This window comes from Chionomys nivalis, chromosome 1, assembly GCF_950005125.1.
Source record: "Chionomys nivalis chromosome 1, mChiNiv1.1, whole genome shotgun sequence".
In the NCBI taxonomy this organism is placed as follows: Eukaryota; Metazoa; Chordata; class Mammalia; order Rodentia; family Cricetidae; genus Chionomys; species Chionomys nivalis.
In genome coordinates, this window is record NC_080086.1 from 205605351 (window position 1) to 205624877 (window position 19527).

The following is a 19527-nucleotide window of genomic DNA, read 5'->3' on the forward strand; positions in this document are numbered from 1 at the left end:
TAACTAACCAGGTTTACTCAATGTGGTGTGTGGATCACATCTGCATTCCCCTAACATGTGGAGTACAGGTTTCTCCATGGACCTATTGGCTGTTCATGTACCTGATAGAGGAGGTCAGGATAAATTGTTTCTCTGGCTTTAAATTGGTTAGCATTTTGCTGGTGTTTGTAGTCCTTTGATTGTCTTGGATGTGAGTTCTCCTTAAGGCGCATGAACATGCCAGTGTTTTCTTCTTCTAGCCATCTTGCCTTACTCTCCTTAGTGTTGTCTCTGAAGCACGATGTCTCATGGTGATAGAGCTGTGAGTCTTTAACATCCTAAAAAACTTTTGCCCAATTCAGTCACAATAACGTGGGCCCTGGCCTTTGCCCTGACTCTATGTCTGCACTTGGCCTCATCAAACTCAGCAGCCAATGCTCTTAAGCACTGAGCCATCTCTCCTGCCTCTTCCTTCTGTTGCCGGTAGATGGCACCAAATCTCATTTTGAGAGCAAAACTGTGGTTGCCAGGAATCGAACTTCTGACCTTTAGAAGGGCAGCCAGGATTCTTAACCACTGAGCTATCTATTGAGCGCTTCTTTCTGCATGCAAAAGAGGGCACAAGACCTCAGTGCAGATGGTTGTGAGCCATTATGTGGTTGCTTGAAATTGGATACAGGAGGAAGAAAGAGCACGAAATGCTCTTAAACACTGAGCCATCTCTCCAACCCGTTTTTCTACTTCTTTACCTAAACCAGATGTACTCAATGATGTGTGGATCACATCTGCATTTCCTTAACATTTGAAGTACAGGGGTCTCCATGGATCTGTTGGCCATTCATGTACCTCATAGACTAGGTCTAGACAAATTGTTTCACTGGCTTTCAATTGGTTAAGCTTTTGTTGGTGTATGTTCCTTTGTTTGTCTTGGACGTGAGTTCTTCTTCAGGCACATGAACATGCTAGTATTTTCTTCTTCTAACCATCCTGCCTTACTCTGCTTGGTGGTGTCTCTGAAGCATGATGGCACATGGTGATAGAGCTGTGAGTCTTTATTATCCTAACAAAATGTTTTACCTGATTCAGGCCCAAAAACCTGGGTCCTGGCTGTATGTCTGCACTTGGCCTCATCAAACTCAGCAGGCATGCTCTTAACCACCAAGACATCTCTCCTGCCTCTTCCTTCTGCTTCCAGTAGAGGGCACCAAACCTCATTTTGAAGCAATTATGTGATGTCCAGGAATCGAACTTCTGATCTTTGGAAGAGCAGGCAATGCTCTTAACCACTGAGCCATCTTTCCGACCCGCTTTTCCACTTCTTTAACTAAACCAGGTTTACTCAATGTGGTGTGTGGATCACATCTGCATTCCCCTAACATGCGGAGTACAGGGGTCTCCATGGACCTATTGGCTGTTCATGTACCTCATAGAGGAGGTCAGGATAAATTGTTTCTCTGGCTTTAAATTGGTTAACATTTTGCTGGTGTTTGTAGTCCTTTGATTGTCTTGGATGTGAGTTCTCTTTAAGGCACATGAACATGCCAGTGTTTTCTTCTTCTAGCCATCTTGCCTTACTCTCCTTATTGTTGTCTCTGAAGCACGATGTCTCATGGTGATAGAGCTGTGAGTCTTTAACATACTAAAAATATGTTTGCCCAATTCAGTCACATTAACGTGGGCCCTGGCCTTTGCCCTGACTCTATGTCTGCACTTGGCCTCATCAAACTCAGCAGCCAATGCTCTTAAGCACTGAGCCATCTCTCCTGCCTCTTCCTTCTGTTGCCAGTAGATGGCACAAAATCTCATTTTGAGAGCAAAACTGTGGTTGCCAGGAATCGAACTTCTGACCTTTAGAAGGGCAGCCAGGATTCTTAACCACTGAGCTATCTCTCGAGCACTTATTTCTGCATGCAAAAGAGGGCACAAGACCTCAGTGCAGATGGTTGTGAACCATTATGTGGTTGCTTGAAATTGGACACAAGAGAAAGAAAGAGCACGAAATGCTCTTAAACACTGAGCCATCTCTCCAACCCGTTTTTCTACTTCTTTACCTAAACCAGATGTACTCAATGATGTGTGGATCACATCTGCATTTTCCTAACATTTGAAGTACAGGGGTCTCCATGGATCTGTTGGCCATTCGTGTACCTCATAGAGGAGGTCTAGACAAATTGTTTCACTGGCTTTAAATTGGTTAAGCTTTTGTTGGTGTGTGTTCCTTTGTATGTCTTGGATGTGAGTTCTTTTTCAGGCACATGAACATGCTAGTATTTTCTTCTTCTAACCATATTGCCTTGCTCTGCGTGGTGTTGTCTCTGAAGCATGCTGGCTCATGGTGATAGAGCTGTGAGTCTTTATTATCCTAACAAAATATTTTGCCTGATTCAGTCCCAACAACCTGGGTCCTGGCTGTATGTCTGCACTTGGCCTCATCAAACTCAGCAGGCATGCTCTTAACCACCAAGACATCTCTCCTGCCTCTTCCTTCTGCTTCCAGTAGAGGCCACCAAACCTCATTTTGAAGCAATTATGTGATGTCCAGGAATCGAACTTCTGATCTTTGGAAGAGCAGGCAATGCTCTTAACCTCTTAGCCATCTCTCCGACGCGTTTTTCAACTCTTTAACTAAACCAGGTTTACTCAATGTGGTGTGTGGATCACATCTGCATTCCCCTAACATGTGGAGTACAGGTTTCTCCATGGACCTATTGGCTGTTCATGTACCTGATAGAGGAGGTCAGGATAAATTGTTTCTCTGGCTTTCAATTGGTTAGCATTTTGCTGGTGTTTGTAGTCCTTTGATTGTCTTGGATGTGAGTTCTCCTTAAGGCGCATGAACATGCCAGTGTTTTCTTCTTCTAGCCATCTTGCCTTACTCTCCTTAGTGTTGTCTCTGAAGCACGATGTCTCATGGTGATAGAGCTGTGAGTCTTTAACATCCTAAAAAACTTTTGCCCAATTCAGTCACAATAACGTGGGCCCTGGCCTTTGCCCTGACTCTATGTCTGCACTTGGCCTCATCAAACTCAGCAGCCAATGCTCTTAAGCACTGAGCCATCTCTCCTGCCTCTTCCTTCTGTTGCCGGTAGATGGCACCAAATCTCATTTTGAGAGCAAAACTGTGGTTGCCAGGAATCGAACTTCTGACTTTTAGAAGGGCAGTCAGGATTCTTAACCACTGAGCTATCTCTCGAGCGCTTCTTTCTGCATCCAAAAGAGGGCACAAGACCTCAGTGCAGATGGTTGTGAGCCATTATGTGGTTGCTTGAAATTGGATACAGGAGGAAGAAAGAGCACGAAATGCTCTTAAACACTGAGCCATCTCTCCAACCCGTTTTTCTACTTCTTTACCTAAACCAGATGTACTCAATGATGTGTGGATCACATCTGCATTTCCTTAACATTTGAAGTACAGGGGTCTCCATGGATCTGTTGGCCATTCATGTACCTCATAGACTAGGTCTAGACAAATTGTTTCACTGGCTTTCAATTGGTTAAGCTTTTGTTGGTGTATGTTCCTTTGTTTGTCTTGGACGTGAGTTCTTCTTCAGGCACATGAACATGCTAGTATTTTCTTCTTCTAACCATCCTGCCTTACTCTGCTTGGTGGTGTCTCTGAAGCATGATGGCACATGGTGATAGAGCTGTGAGTCTTTATTATCCTAACAAAATGTTTTACCTGATTCAGGCCCAAAAACCTGGGTCCTGGCTGTATGTCTGCACTTGGCCTCATCAAACTCAGCAGGCATGCTCTTAACCACCAAGACATCTCTCCTGCCTCTTCCTTCTGCTTCCAGTAGAGGGCACCAAACCTCATTTTGAAGCAATTATGTGATGTCCAGGAATCGAACTTCTGATCTTTGGAAGAGCAGGCAATGCTCTTAACCACTGAGCCATCTCTCCGACCCGCTTTTCCACTTCTTTAACTAAACCAGGTTTACTCAATGTGGTGTGTGGATCACATCTGCATTCCCCTAACATGTGGAGTACAGGGGTCTCCATGGACCTATTGGCTGTTCATGTACCTCATAGAGGAGGTCAGGATAAATTGTTTCTCTGGCTTTAAATTGGTTAACATTTTGCTGGTGTTTGTAGTCCTTTGATTGTCTTGGATGTGAGTTCTCTTTAAGGCACATGAACATGCCAGTGTTTTCTTCTTCTAGCCATCTTGCCTTACTCTCCTTATTGTTGTCTCTGAAGCACGATGTCTCATGGTGATAGAGCTGTGAGTCTTTAACCTACAAAAAATACGTTTGCCCAATTCAGTCACATTAACGTGGGCCCTGGCCTTTGCCCTGACTCTATGTCTGCACTTGGCCTCATCAAACTCAGCAGCCAATGCTCTTAAGCACTGAGCCATCTCTCCTGCCTCTTCCTTCTGTTGCCAGTAGATGGCACAAAATCTCATTTTGAGAGCAAAACTGTGGTTGCCAGGAATAGAACTTCTGACCTTTAGAAGGGCAGCCAGGATTCTTAACCACTGAGCTATCTCTCGAGCACTTATTTCTGCATGCAAAAGAGGGCACAAGACCTCAGTGCAGATGGTTGTGAACCATTATGTGGTTGCTTGAAATTGGACACAAGAGAAAGAAAGAGCACGAAATGCTCTTAAACACTGAGCCATCTCTCCAACCCGTTTTTCTACTTCTTTACCTAAACCAGATGTACTCAATGATGTGTGGATCACATCTGCATTTTCCTAACATTTGAAGTACAGGGGTCTCCATGGATCTGTTGGCCATTCGTGTACCTCATAGAGGAGGTCTAGACAAATTGTTTCACTGGCTTTAAATTGGTTAAGCTTTTGTTGGTGTGTGTTCCTTTGTATGTCTTGGATGTGAGTTCTTTTTCAGGCACATGAACATGCTAGTATTTTCTTCTTCTAACCATATTGCCTTGCTCTGCGTGGTGTTGTCTCTGAAGCATGCTGGCTCATGGTGATAGAGCTGTGAGTCTTTATTATCCTAACAAAATATTTTGCCTGATTCAGTCCCAACAACCTGGGTCCTGGCTGTATGTCTGCACTTGGCCTCATCAAACTCAGCAGGCATGCTCTTAACCACCAAGACATCTCTCCTGCCTCTTCCTTCTGCTTCCAGTAGAGGGCACCAAACCTCATTTTGAAGCAATTATGTGATGTCCAGGAATCGAACTTCTGATCTTTGGAAGAGCAGGCAATGCTCTTAACCTCTTAGCCATCTCTCCGACGCGTTTTTAAACTTCTTTAACTAAACCGGGTTTACTCAATGTGGTGTGTGGATCACATCTGCATTCCCCTAACATGTGGAGTACAGGTTTCTCCATGGACCTATTGGCTGTTCATGTACCTGATAGAGGAGGTCAGGATAAATTGTTTCTCTGGCTTTAAATTGGTTAGCATTTTGCTGGTGTTTGTAGTCCTTTGATTGTCTTGGATGAGAGTTCTCCTTAAGGCGCATGAACATGCCAGTGTTTTCTTCCTCTAGCCATCTTGCCTTACACTCCTTAGTGTTGTCTCTGAAGCACGATGTCTCATGAAGCACGATGTCTCATGGTGATAGAGCTGTGAGTCTTTAACATCCTAAAAAACTTTTGCCCAATTCAGTCACATTAACGTGGGCCCTGGCCTTTGCCCTGACTCTATGTCTGCACTTGGCCTCATCAAACTCAGCAGCCAGTGCTCTTAAGCACTGAGCCATCTCTCCTGCCTCTTCCTTCTGTTGCCAGTAGATGGCATCAAAATCTCATTTTGAGAGCAAAACTGTGGTTGCCAGGAATCGAACTTCTGACTTTTAGAAGGGCAGTCAGCATTCTTAACCACTGAGCTATCTCTCGAGCGCTTCTTTCTGCATGCAAAAGAGGGCACAAGACCTCAGTGCAGATGGTTGTGAGCCATTATGTGGTTGCTTGAAATTGGATACAGGAGGAAGAAAGAGCACTAAATGCTCTTAAACACTGAGCCATCTCTCCAGCCCGTTTTTCTACTTCTTTTCCTAAACCAGATGTACTCAATGACGTGTGGATTACATTTGCATTTTCCTAACATTTGAAGTACAGGGGTCTCCATGGATCTGTTGGCCATTCGTGTACCTCATAGAGGAGGTCTAGACAAATTGTTTCACTGGCTTTAAATTGGTTAAGCTTTTGTTGGTGTTTGTTCCTTTGCATGTGTTGGATGTGAGTTCTTCTTCAGGCACATGAACATGCTAGTATTTTTTTCTTCTAACCATCCTGCCTTACTCTGCTTGGTGGTGTCTCTAAAACATGCTGGCTCATGGTGATAGAGCTGTGAGTCTTTATTATCCTAACAAAATGTTTTGCCTGATTCAGTCCCAACAACCTGGGCCCTGGTTGTATTTCTGTAATTGGCCTCATCAAACTCAGCAGGCATGCTCTTAACCACCAAGACATCTCTCCTGCCTCTTCCTCCTGCTTCCAGTAGAGGGCACCAAACCTCATTTTGAAGCAATTATGTGATGTCCAGGAATCGAACTTCTGATCTTTGGAAGAGCAGGCAATGCTCTTAACCACTGAGCCACCTCTCCGACGCGTTTTTCAACTTCTTTAACTAAACCAGGTTTACTCAATGTGGTATGTGGATCACATCTGCATTCCCCTAACATGTGGAATACAGGTGTCTCCATGGACCTATTGGCTGTTCATGTACCTCATAGAGGAGGTCAGGATAAATTGTTTCTCTGGCTTTAAATTGGTTAACATTTTGCTGGTGTTTGTAGTCCTTTGATTGTCTTGGATGTGAGTTCTCTTTAAGGCACATGAACATGCCAGTGTTTTCTTCTTCTAGCCATCTTGCCTTACTCTCCTTAGTGTTGTCTCTGAAGGACGATGTCTCATGGTGATAGAGCTGTTAGTCTTTACCATCCTAAAAATACGTTTGTCCAATTCAGTCACATTAACGTGGGCCCTGGCCTTTGCCCTGATCTATGTCTGCACTTGGCCTCATCCAACTCAGCAGCCAATGCTCTTAAGCACTGAGCCATCTCTCCTGCTTCTTCCTTCTGTGGCCAGTAGATGGCACCAAATCTCATTTTGAGAGCAAACTGTGGTTGCCAGGAATCGAACTTCTGACTTTTAGAAGGGCAGCCAGGATTCTTAACCACTGAGCTCTCTCTCGAGCGCTTCTTTCTGCATGCAAAAGAGGGCACAAGACCTCAGTGCAGATGGTTGTGAGCCATTATGTGGTTGCTTGAAATTGGATACAGGAGGAAGAAAGAGCACGAAATGCTCTTAAACACTGAGCCATCTCTCCAGCCCGTTTTTTTACTTCTTTACCTAAACCAGATGTACTCAATGACGTGTGGATTACATATGCATTTTCCTAACATTTGAAGTACAGGGGTCTCCATGGATCTGTTGGCCATTCATGTACCTCATAGAGGAGGTCTAGACAAATTGTTTCACTGGCTTTAATTTGGTTAAGCTTTTGTTGGTGTTTGTTCCTTTGTATGTCTTGGAAGTGAGGTCTTCTTCAGGCACATCAACATACTAGTATTTTTTTCTTCTAACCATCCTGCCTTACTCTGCTTGGTGGTGTCTCTGAAACATGCTGGCTCATGGTGATAGAGCTGTGAGTCTTTATTATCCTAACAAAATGTTTTGCCTGATTCAGTCCCTACAACCTGGACCCTGGTTGTATTTCTGTAATTGGCCTCATCAAACTCAGCAGGCATGCTCTTAACCACCAAGACATCACTCATGCCTCTTCCTTCTGCTTCCAGTAGAGGGCACCAAACCTCATTTTGAAGCAATTATGTGATGTCCAGGAATCGAACTTCTGATATTTGGAAGAGCAGGCAATGTTCTTAACCACTGAGCCATATCTCCGACCCGTTTTTCAACTTCTTTAACTAAACCAGGTTTACTCAATGTGGTGTGTGGATCACATCTGCATTCCCCTAACATGTAGAGTACAGGGGTCTCCATGGACCTATTGGCTATTCCTGTACCTGATAGAGGAGGTCAGGATAAACTGTTTCTCTGGCTTTAAATTTGTTGAAATTTTGCCGGTGTTTGTAGTCCTTTGATTGTCTTGGATGTGAGTTCTCTTTAAGGCACATGAACATGCCAGTGTTTTCTTCTTCTAGCCATCTTGCCTTACTCTCCTTAGTGTTGTCTCTGAAGCACGATGTCTCATGGTGATAGAGCTGTGAGTCTTTAACATCCTAAAAAAACGTTTGCCCAATTCAGTCAAAATAACGTGGGCCCTGGCCTTTGCCCTGACTCTATGTCTGCACTTGGCCTCATCAAACTCAGCAGCCAATGCTCTTAAGCACTGAGCCATCTCTCCTGCCTCTTTCTTCTGTTGCCAGTAGATGGCACCATATCTCATTTTGAGAGCAAACTGTGGTTGCCAGGAATCGAACTTCTGACCTTTAGAAGGGCAGCCAGGATTCTCAACCACTGAGCTATCTCTCGAGCGCTTTTTTCTGCATTCAAATGAGTGCACAAGACCTCAGTGCAGATGGTTGTGAGCCATTATGTGGTTGCTTGAAATTGGATACAGGAGGAAGAAAGAGCACGAAATGCTCTTAAACACTGAGCCATCTCTCCAACCCGTTTTTCTACCTCTTTACCTAAACCAGATATACTCAATGATATGTGGATCACATCTGCATTTTCCTAACATTTGAAGTACAGGGGTCTCCATGGATCTGTTGGCCATTCGTGTACCTCATAGAGGAGGTCTAGACAAATTGTTTCACTGTCTTTAAATTGGTTAAGCTTTTGTTGGTGTTTGTTCTTTTGTATGTCTTGGATGTGAGTTGTTCTTCAGGCACATGAACATGCTAGTATTTTCTTCTTCTAACCATCCTGCCTTACTCTGCTTGGTGGTGTCTATGAAGCATGCTGGTTCATGGTGATAGAGCTGTGAGTCTTTATTTTCCTAACAAAATGTTTTGCCTGATTCAGTGCCAACAACCTGGGCCCTGGTTGTATTTCTGTAATTGGCCTCATCAAACTCAGCAGGCATGCTCTTAACCACCAAGGCATCTCTCCTGCCTCTTCCTTCTGCTTCCAGTAGAGGGCACCAAACCTCATTTTGAAGCAATTATGTGATGTCCAGGAATCGAACTTCTGATCTTTGGAAGAGCAGGCAATGCTCTTAACCACTGAGCCACCTCTCCGATGCGTTTATCAACTTCTTTAACTAAACCAGGTTTACACAATGTGGTGTGTGGATGACATCTGCATTCCCCTAACATGTGGAATACAGGTGTCTCCATGGACCTATTGGCTGTTCATGTACCTCATAGAGGAGGTCAGGATAAATTGTTTCTCTGGCTTTAAATTGGTTAACATTTTGCTGGTGTTTGTAGTCCTTTTATTGTCTTGGATGTGAGTCCTCTTTAAGGCACATGAACATGCCAGTGTTTTCCTCTTCTAGCCATCTTGCCTTACTCTCCTTAGTGTTGTCTCTGAAGCACGATGTCTCATGGTGATAGAGCTGTGAGTCTTTAACATCCTAAAAAAACGTTTGCCCAATTCAGTCAAAATAACGTGGGCCCTGGCCTTTGCCCTGACTCTATGTCTGCACTTGGCCTCATCAAACTCAGCAGCCAATGCTCTTAAGCACTGAGCCATCTCTCCTGCCTCTTCCTTCTGTTGCCAGTAGATGGCACCAAATCTCATTTTGAGAGCAAACTGTGGTTGCCAGGAATCGAACTTCTGACCTTTAGAAGGGCAGCCAGGATTCTCAACCACTGAGCTATCTCTCGAGCGCTTTTTTCTGCATTCAAATGAGGGCACAAGACCTCAGTGCAGATGGTTGTGAGCCATTATGTGGTTGCTTGAAGTTGGATACAGGAGGAAGAAAGAGCACGAAATGCTCTTAAACACTGAGTCATCTCTCCAGCCCGTTTTTTTACTTCTTTACCTAAACCAGATGTACTCAATGACGTGTGGATTACATCTGCATTTTCCTAACATTTGAAGTACAGGGGTCTCCATGGATCTGTTGGCCATTCGTGTACCTCATAGAGGAGGTCTAGACAAATTGTTTCACTGGCTTTCAATTGGTTAAGCTTTTGTTGGTGTTTGTTCCTTTGTATGTTTTGGAAGTGAGGTCTTCTTCAGGCACATCAACATGCTACTATTTTCTTCTTCTAACCATCCTGCCTTACTCTGCTTGGTGGTGGCTCTGAAGCATGCTGGCTCATGGTGATAGAGCTGTGAGTCTTTATTATCCTAACAAAATGTTTTGCCTGATTCAGTCCCAACAACCTGGGCCCTGGCTGTATTTCTGTAATTGGCCTCATCAAACTCAGCAGGCATGCTCTTAACCACCAAGACATCTCTCCTGCCTCTTCCTTCTGCTTCCAGTAAAGGGCACCAAACCATATTTTGAAGCAATAATGTGATGTCCAGGAATCGAACTTCTGATCTTTGGAAGAGCAGGCAATGCTCTTAACCACTGAGCCATCTCTCCGACGCGTTTTTCAACTTCTTTAACTAAACCAGGTTTACTCAATGTGGTGTGTGGATCACATCTGCATTCCCCTAACATGTGAAATACAGGTGTCTCCATGGACCTATTGGCTGTTCATGTACCTCATAGAGGAGGTCAGGATAAATTGTTTCTCTGGCTTTAAATTGGTTAACATTTTGCTGGTGTTAGTAGTCCTTTGATTGTCTTGGATGTGAGTTCTCTTTAAGGCACATGAACATGCCAGTGTTTTCTTCCTCTAGCCATCTTGCCTTACTCTCCTTAGTGTTGTCTCTGAAGCACGATGTCTCATGATAGAGCTGTGAGTCTTTACCATCCTAAAAAAACGTTTTCCCAATTCAGTCACATTAGTGTGTGCCCTGGCCTTTGCCTTGACTCTATGTCTTCACTTGGCCTCATCAAACTCAGCAGCCAATGCTCTTAAGCACTGAGCCATCTCTCCTGCCTCTTCCTTCTGTTTCCAGTAGATGGCACCAAATCTCATTTTGAGAGCAAAACTCTGCGTGCCAGGAATCGAACTTCTGACCTTTAGAAGGGCAGCCAGGATTCTTAATCACTGAGCTATCTCTCGAGCGCTTCTTTCTGCATGCAAAAGAGGGCACAAGACCTCAGTGCAGATGGTTGTGAGCCATTATGTGGTTGCTTGAAATTGGATACAGGAGGAAGAAAGAGCACGAAATGCTCTTAAACACTGAGCCATCTCTCCAACCCGTTTTTCTACTTCTTTACCTAAACCAGATGTACTCAATGATGTGTGGATCACATCTACATTTTCCTAACTTTTGAAGTACAGGGGTCTCCAGGGATCTGTTGGCCATTCGTGTACCTCATAGAGGAGGTCTAGACAAATTGTTTCACTGTCTTTAAATTGGTTAAGCTTTTGTTGGTGTTTGTTCCTTTGTATGTCTTGGATGTGAGTTCTTCATCAGGCACATGAACATGCTAGTATTTTCTTCTTCTAACCATCCTGCCTTACTCTGCTTGGTGGTGTCTCTGAAGCATGCTGGCTCATGGTGATAGAGCTGTGAGTCTTTATTATCCTAACAAAATGTTTTGCCTGATTCAGTCCCAACCACCTGGACCCTGGCCTCACCAACTCAGCAGGCATGCTCTTAACCACCAAGACATATCTCCTGCCTCTTTTTGCTTCCAGTAGAGGGCACCAAACCCCATTTTGGAGCAATTATGAGATGTCCAGGAATCGAACTTCTGATCTTTGGAAGAGCAGGCAATGCTCTTAACTACTGAGCCATCTCTCCGACCCATTTTTCAAGTACTTTAACAAAACCAGGTTTACTCAAAGTGGTGTGTGGATCACATCTGCATTCCCCTAACATGTGGAGTACATGTTTCTCCATGTACCTATTGGCTGTTCATTTACGTGATAGAGGAGGTCAGGATAATTTGTTTTTCTGGCTTTAAATTGGTTAATATTTTGCTGGTGTTTGTAGTCCTTTGATTGTCTTGGATGTGAGTTCTCTTTAAGGCACATGAACATGCCAGTGTTTCCTTCTTCTAGCCATCTTGCCTTACTCTCCTTAGTGTTGTCTCTGAAGCACAATGTCTCATGGTGATAGAGCTGTGAGTCTTTAACATCCTAAAAAAACGTTTGCCCAATTCAGTCACAATAACGTGGGCCCTGGCCTTTGCCCTGACTCTATGTCTGCACTTGGCCTCATCAAACTCAGCAGCCAATGCTCTTAAGCTCTGATCCATCTCTCCTGCCTCTTCCTTCTGTTGCCAGTAGATGGCACCAAATCTCATTTTGAGAGCAAAACTGTGGTTGCCAGGAATCGAACTTCTGACTTTTAGAAGGGCAGCCAGGATTCTTAACCACTGAGCTATCTCTCGAGCGCTTCTTTCTGCATGCAAAAGAGGGCACAAGACCTCAGTGCAGATGGTTGTGAGCCATTATGTGGTTGCTTGAAGTTGGATACAGGAGGAAGAAAGAGCACGAAATGCTCTTAAACACTGAGCCATCTCTCCAACCCGTTTTTCTACTTATTTACCTAAACCAGATGTACTCAATGATGTGTGGATCACATCTGCATTTTCCTAACCTTTGAAGTACAGGGGTCTCCATGGATCTGTTGGCCATTCGTGTACCTCATAGAGGAGGTCTAGACAAATTGTTTCACTGGCTTTATATTGGTTAAGCTTTTGTTGGTGTTTGTTCCTTTGTATGTCTTGGATGTGAGTTCTTCTTCAGGCACATGAACATGCTAGTATTTTCTTCTTCTAACCATCCTGCCTTACTCTGCTTGGTGGTGTCTCTGAAGCATGCTGGCTCATGGGGATAGAACTGTGAGTCTTTATTATCCTAACAAAATGTTTTGCCTGATTCAGTCCCAACAACCTGGGCCCTGGCTGTATCTCTATAATTGGCCTCATCTAAATCAGCAGGCATGCTCTTAACCACCAAGACATCTCTCCTGCCTCTTCCTTCTGCTCCCAGTAGAGGGCACCAAACCTCATTTTGAAGCAATTATGTGATGTCCCGGAATCGAACTTCTGATCTTTGGAAGAGCAGGCAATGCCCTTAACCACTGAGCCATCTCTCCGACGCGTTTTTCAACTTCTTTAACTAAACCAGGTTTACTCAATATGGTGTGTGGATCACATCTGCATTCACCTAACATGTGGAGTACAGGGGTCTCCATGGACCTATTGGCTGTTCATGTACCTCATAGAGGAGGTCAGGATAAATTGTTTCTCTGGCTTTAAATTGGTTAACATTTTGCTGGTGTTTGTAGTCCTTTGATTGTCTTGGATGTGAGTTCTCTTTAAGGCACATGAACATGCCAGTGTTTTCTTCTTCTAGCCATCTTGCCTTACTCTCCTTAGTGTTGTCTCTGGAGCACGATGTCTCATGGTGATAGAGCTGTGAGTCTTTAACATCCTAAAAAAACGTTTGCCCAATTCAGTCACAATAACGTGGGCCCTGGCCTTTGCCCTGACTCTATGTCTGCACTTGGCCTCATCCAACTCAGCAGCCAGTGCTCTTAAGCACTGAGCCATCTTTCCTGCCTCTTCCTTCTGTTGCCAGTAGGTGGCACCATATCTCATTTTGAGAGCAAAACTGTGGTTGCCAGGAATCGAACTTCTGACCTTTAGAAGGGCAGTCAGGATTCTTAACCACTGAGCTATCTCTCGAGCGCTTCTTTCTGCATGCGAAAGAGGGCATAAGACCTCAGTGCAGATGGTTGTGAGCCATTATGTGGTTGCTTGAAATTGGATACAGGAGGAAGAAAGAGCACGAAAAGCTCTTAAACACTTAGCCATCTCTCCAACCCGTTTTTCTACTTCTTTACCAAACCAGATGTACTCAATGATGTATGGGTCACATCTGCATTTTCCTAACATTTGAAGTACAGGGGTCTCCATGGATCTGTTGGCCATTCGTGTGCCTCATAGAGGAGGTCTAGACAAATTGTTTCACTGGCTTTAAATTGGTTAAGCTTTTGTTGGTGTTTGTTCCTTTGTATGTCTTGGATGTGAGTTCTTCTTCAGGCACATGAACATGCTAGTATTTTCTTCTTCTAACCATCCTGCCTTACTCTGCTTGGTGGTGTCTCTGAAGCATGCTGGCTCATGGTGATAGAGCTGTGAGTCTTCATTATCCTAACAAAATGTTTTGCCTGATTCAGTCCCAACAACCTGGGCCCTGGCCTCATCAAACTCAGCAGGCATGCTCTTAACCACCAAGGCATCTCTCCTGCCTCTTCCTTCTGCTTCCAGTAGAGGGCACCAAACCTCATTTTGAAGCAATTATGTGATGTCCAGGAATCGAACTTCTGATCTTTGGAAGAGCAGGCAATGCTCTTAACCACTGAGCCATCTCTCCGACCCGTTTTTCAACTTCTTTAACTAAACCAGGTTTACTCAATGTGGTGTGTGGATCACATCTGCATTCCCCTAACATGTGCAGTACAGGGGTCTCCATGGAACTATTGGCTGTTCATGTACCTGATAGAGGAGGTCAGCATAAATTGTTTCTCTGGCTTTAAATTGGTTAACATTTTGCTGGTGTTCGTAGTCCTTTGATTGTCTTGGATGTGAGTTCTCTTTAAGGCACATGAACATGCCAGTGTTTTCTTCTTCTAGCCATCTGGCCTTACTCTCCTTAGTGTTGTCTCTGAAGCACGATGTCTCATGGTGATAGAGCTGTGAGTCTTTAACATCCTAAAAAAAAGTTTGCCCAATTCAGTCACAATAACGTGGGCCCTGGCCTTTGCCCTGACTCTATGTCTGCACTTGGCCTCATCCAAGTCAGCAGCCAGTGCTCTTAAGCACTGAGCCATCTTTCCTGCCTCTTCCTTCTGTTGCCAGTAGATGGCACCATATCTCATTTTGAGAGCAAAACTGTGGTTGCCAGGAATCGAACTTCTGACCTTTAGAAGGGCAGCCAGGATTCTTAACCACTGCGCTATCTCTCGAGTGCTTCTTTCTGCATGCGAAAGAGGGCATAAGACCTCAGTGCAGATGGTTGTGAGCCATTATGTGGTTGCTTGAAATTGGATACAGGAGGAAGAAAGAGCACGAAATGCTCTTAAACACTTAGCCATCTCTCCAACCCGTTTTTCTACTTCTTTACCAAACCAGATGTACTCAATGATGTGTGGATCACATCTGCATTTTCCTAACATTTGAAGTACAGGGGTCTCCATGGATCTGTTGGCCATTCGTGTACCTCATAGAGGAGGTCTAGACAAATTGTTTCACTGGCTTTAAATTGGTTAAGCTTTTGTTGGTGTTTATTCCTTTGTATGTCTTGGATGTGAGTTCTTCTTCAGGCACATGAACATGCTAGTATTTTCTTCTTCTAACCATCCTGCCTTACTCTGCTTGGTGGTGTCTCTGAAGCTTGCTGGCTCATGGTGATAGAGCTGTGAGTCTTCATTATCCTAACAAAATGTTTTGCCTGATTCAGTCCCAACAACCTGGGCCCTGGCCTCATCAAACTCAGCAGGCATGCTCTTAAACACCAAGGCATCTCTCCTGCCTCTTCCTTCTGCTTCCAGTAGAGGGCACCAAACCTCATTTTGAAGCAATTATGTGATGTCCAGGAATCGAACTTCTGATCTTTGGAAGAGCAGGCAATGCTCTTAACCACTGAGCCATCTCTCCGACCCGTTTTTCAACTTCTTTAACTAAACCAGGTTTACTCAATGTGGTGTGTGGATCACATCTACATTCCCCTAACATGTGGAGTACAGGGGTCTCCATGGACCTATTGGCTGTTCATGTACCTGATAGAGGAGGTCAGCATAAATTGTTTCTCTGGCTTTAAATTGGTTAACATTTTGCTGGTGTTTGTAGTCCTTTGATTGTCTTGGATGTGAGTTCTCTTTAAGGCACATGAACATGCCAGTGTTTTCTTCTTCTAGCCATCTTGCCTTATTCTCCTTAATGTTGTCTCTGAAGCACGATGTCTCATGGTGATAGAGCTGTGAGTCTTTAACATCCTAAAAAAACGTTTGCCCAATTCAGTCACAATAACGTGGGCCGTGGCCTTTGCCCTGACTGTACGTCTGCACTTGGCCTCATCCAACTCAGCAGCCAATGCTCTTAAGCACTGAGCCATCTCTCCTGCCTCTTCCTTCTGTTGCCAGTAGATGGCACCAAATCTCATTTTGAGAGCAAAACTGTGGTTGCCAGGAATCGAACATCTGACCTTTAGAAGGGCAGCCAGGATTCTTAACCACTGAGCTATCTCTCGAGCGCTTCTTTCTGCATGCAAAAGAGGGCACAAGACCTCAGTGCAGATGGTTGTGAGCCATTATGTGGTTGCTTGAAATTGGATACAGGAGGAAGAAAGAGCACGAAATGCTCTTAAACACTGAGCCATCTCTCCAACCCGTTTTTCTACTTCTTTACCTAAACCAGATGTACTCAATGATGTGTGGATCACATCTGCATTTTCCTAACTTTTGAAGTACAGGGGTCTCCAGGGATCTGTTGGCGATTCGTGTACCTCATAGAGGAGGTCTAGACAAATTGTTTCACTGTCTTTAAATTGGTTAAGCTTTTGTTGGTGTTTGTTCCTTTGTATGTCTTGGATGTGAGTTCTTCATCAGGCACATGAACGTGCTAGTATTTTCTTTTTCTAACCATCCAGCCTTACTCTGCTTGGTGGTGTCTCTGAAGCATGCTGGCTCATGGTGATAGAGCTGTGAGTCTTCATTATCCTAACAAAATGTTTTGCCTGATTCAGTCCCAACAACCTGGGCCATGGCCTCATCAAACTCAGCAGGCATGCTCTTAACCACCAAGGCATCTCTCCTGCCTCTTCCTTCTGCTTCCAGTAGAGGGCACCAAACCTCATTTTGAAGCAATTATGTGATGTCCAGGAATCGAACTTCTGATCTTTGGAAGAGCAGGCAATGCTCTTAACCACTGAGCCATCTCTCCGACCCGTTTTTCAACTTCTTTAACTAAACCAGGTTTACTCAATGTGGTGTGTGGATCACATCTGCATTCCCCTAACATGTGGAGTACAGGGGTCTCCATGGACCTATTGGCTGTTAATGTACCTGAGAGAGGAGGTCAGCATAAATTGTTTCTCTGGCTTTAAATTGGTTAACATTTTGCTGGTGTTTGTAGTCCTTTGATTGTCTTGGATGTGAGTTCTCTTTAAGGCACATGAACATGCCAGTGTTTTCTTCTTCTAGCCATCTTGCCTTACTCTCCTTAGTGTTGTCTCTGAAGCACGATGTCTCAAGGTGATAGAGCTGTGTGTCTTTAACATCCTAAAAAAACGTTTGCCCAATTCAGTCACAATAACGTGGGCCGTGGCCTTTGCCCTGACTCTATGTCTGCACTTGGCCTCATCAAACTCAGCAGCCAATGCTCTTAAGCACTGAGCCATCTCTCCTGCCTCTTCCTTCTGTTGCCAGTAGATGGCACCAAATCTCATTTTGAGAGCAAAACTGTGGTTGCCAGGAATCGAACTTCTGACCTTTAGAAGGGCAGCCAGGATTCTTAACCACTGAGCTATCTCTCGAGCGCTTCTTTCTGCACCCAATAGAGGGCACAAGACCTCATTGCAGATGGTTGTGAGCATTTATGTGGTTGCTTGAAATTGGATACAGGAGGAAGAAAGAGCACGAAATGCTCTTAAACACTGAGCCATCTCTCCAACCCGTTTTTCTACTTCTTTACCTAAACCAGATGTACTCAATGATGTGTGGATCACATCTGCATTTTCCTAACATTTGAAGTACAGGGGTCTCCATGGATCTGTTGGCCATTCGTGTACCTCATAGAGGAGGTCTAGACAAATTGTTTCACTGGCTTTAAATTGGTTAATTTTGTTGGTGTTTTTTCCTTTGTATGTCTTGGATGTGAGTTCTTCTTCAGGCACATGAACATGCTAGTATTTTCTTCTCCTAACCATCCTGCCTTACTCTGCTTGGTAGTGTCTCTGAAGCATGCTGGCTCATGGTGATAGAGCTGTGAGTCTTTATTATCCTACCAAAATGTTTTGCCTGTATCAGTCCCTACAACCTGGGTCCTGGCTGTATGTCTGCACTTGGCCTCATCAAACTCAGCAGGCATGCTCTTAACCACCAAGACATCTCTCCTGCCTCTTCCTTCTGCTTCCAGTAGAGGGCACCAAACCTCATTTTGAAGCAATTATGTGATGTCCAGGAATCGAACTTCTGATCTTTGGAAGAGCAGGCAAGGCTCTTAACCACTGAGCCATCTCTCCGACCCGTTTTTCCACTACTTTAACTAAACCAGGTTTACTCAATGTGGTGGGTGGATCACATCTGCATTCCCCTAACATGTGGAGTACATGGGTCTCCATGGACCTATTGGCTGTTCATGTACCTCATAGAGGAGGTCAACATAAATTGTTCCTCTGGCTTTAAAGTGGTTAACATTTTGCTGGTGTTTGTAGTCCTTTGATTGTCTTGGATGTGAGTTCTCTTTAAGGCACATGAACATGCCAGTGTTTTCTTCTTCTAGCCATCTTGCCTTACTCTCCTTAGTGTTGTCTCTGAAGCACGATGTCTCATGGTGATAGAGCTGTGAGTCTTTAACATCCTAAAAAAACGTTTGCCCAATTCAGTCACAATAACGTGGGCCGTGGCCTTTGCCCTGACTCTATGTCTGCACTTGGCCTCATCCAACTCAGCAGCCAATTTTCTTAAGCACTGAGCCATCTCTCCTGCCTCTTCCTTCTGTTGCCAGTAGATGGCACCAAATCTCATTTTGAGAGCAAAACTGTGCGTGCCAGGAATCGAACTTCTGACCTTTAGAAGGGCAGCCAGGATTCTTAACCACTGAGCTGTCTCTCGAGCGCTTCTTTCTGCATGCAAAAGAGGGCACAAGACCTCAGTGCAGATGGTTGTGAGCCATTATGTGGTTGCTTGAAATTGGATACAGGAGGAAGAAAGAGCACGAAATGCTCTTAAACACTGAGCCATCTCTCCAACCCGTTTTTCAACTTCTTTACCTAAACCAGATGTACTCAATGATGTGTGGATCACTTCTGCATTTTCCTAACATTTGAAGTACAGGGGTCTCCATGGATCTGTTGGCCATTCGTGTACCTCATAGAGGAGGTCTAGACAAATTGTTTCACTGGCTTTAAATTGGTTAAGCTTTTGTTGGTGTTTGTTCCTTTGTATGTCTTGGTTGTGAGTTCTTCTTCAGGCACATGAACGTGCTAGTATTTTCTTCTTCTAACCATCCTGCCTTACTCTGCTTGGTGGTGTCTCTGAAGCATGCTGGTTCATGGTGATAGAGCTGTGAGTCTTCATTATCCTAACAAAATGTTTTGCCTGATTCAGTCCCAACAACCTGGGCCCTGGCCTCATCAAACTCAGCAGGCATGCTCTTAACCACCAAGACATCTCTCCTGCCTCTTCCTTCTGCTTCCAGTAGAGGGCACCAAACCTCATTTTGAAGCAATTATGTGATGTCCAGGAATCGAACTTCTGATCTTTGGAAGAGCAGGCAATGCTCTTAACCACTGAGCCATCTCTCCGACCCGTTTTTCAACTTCTTTAACTAAACCAGGTTTTCTCAATGTGGTGTGTGGATCACATCTGCATTCCCCTAACATGTGGAGTACAGGGTTCTCCATGGACCTATTG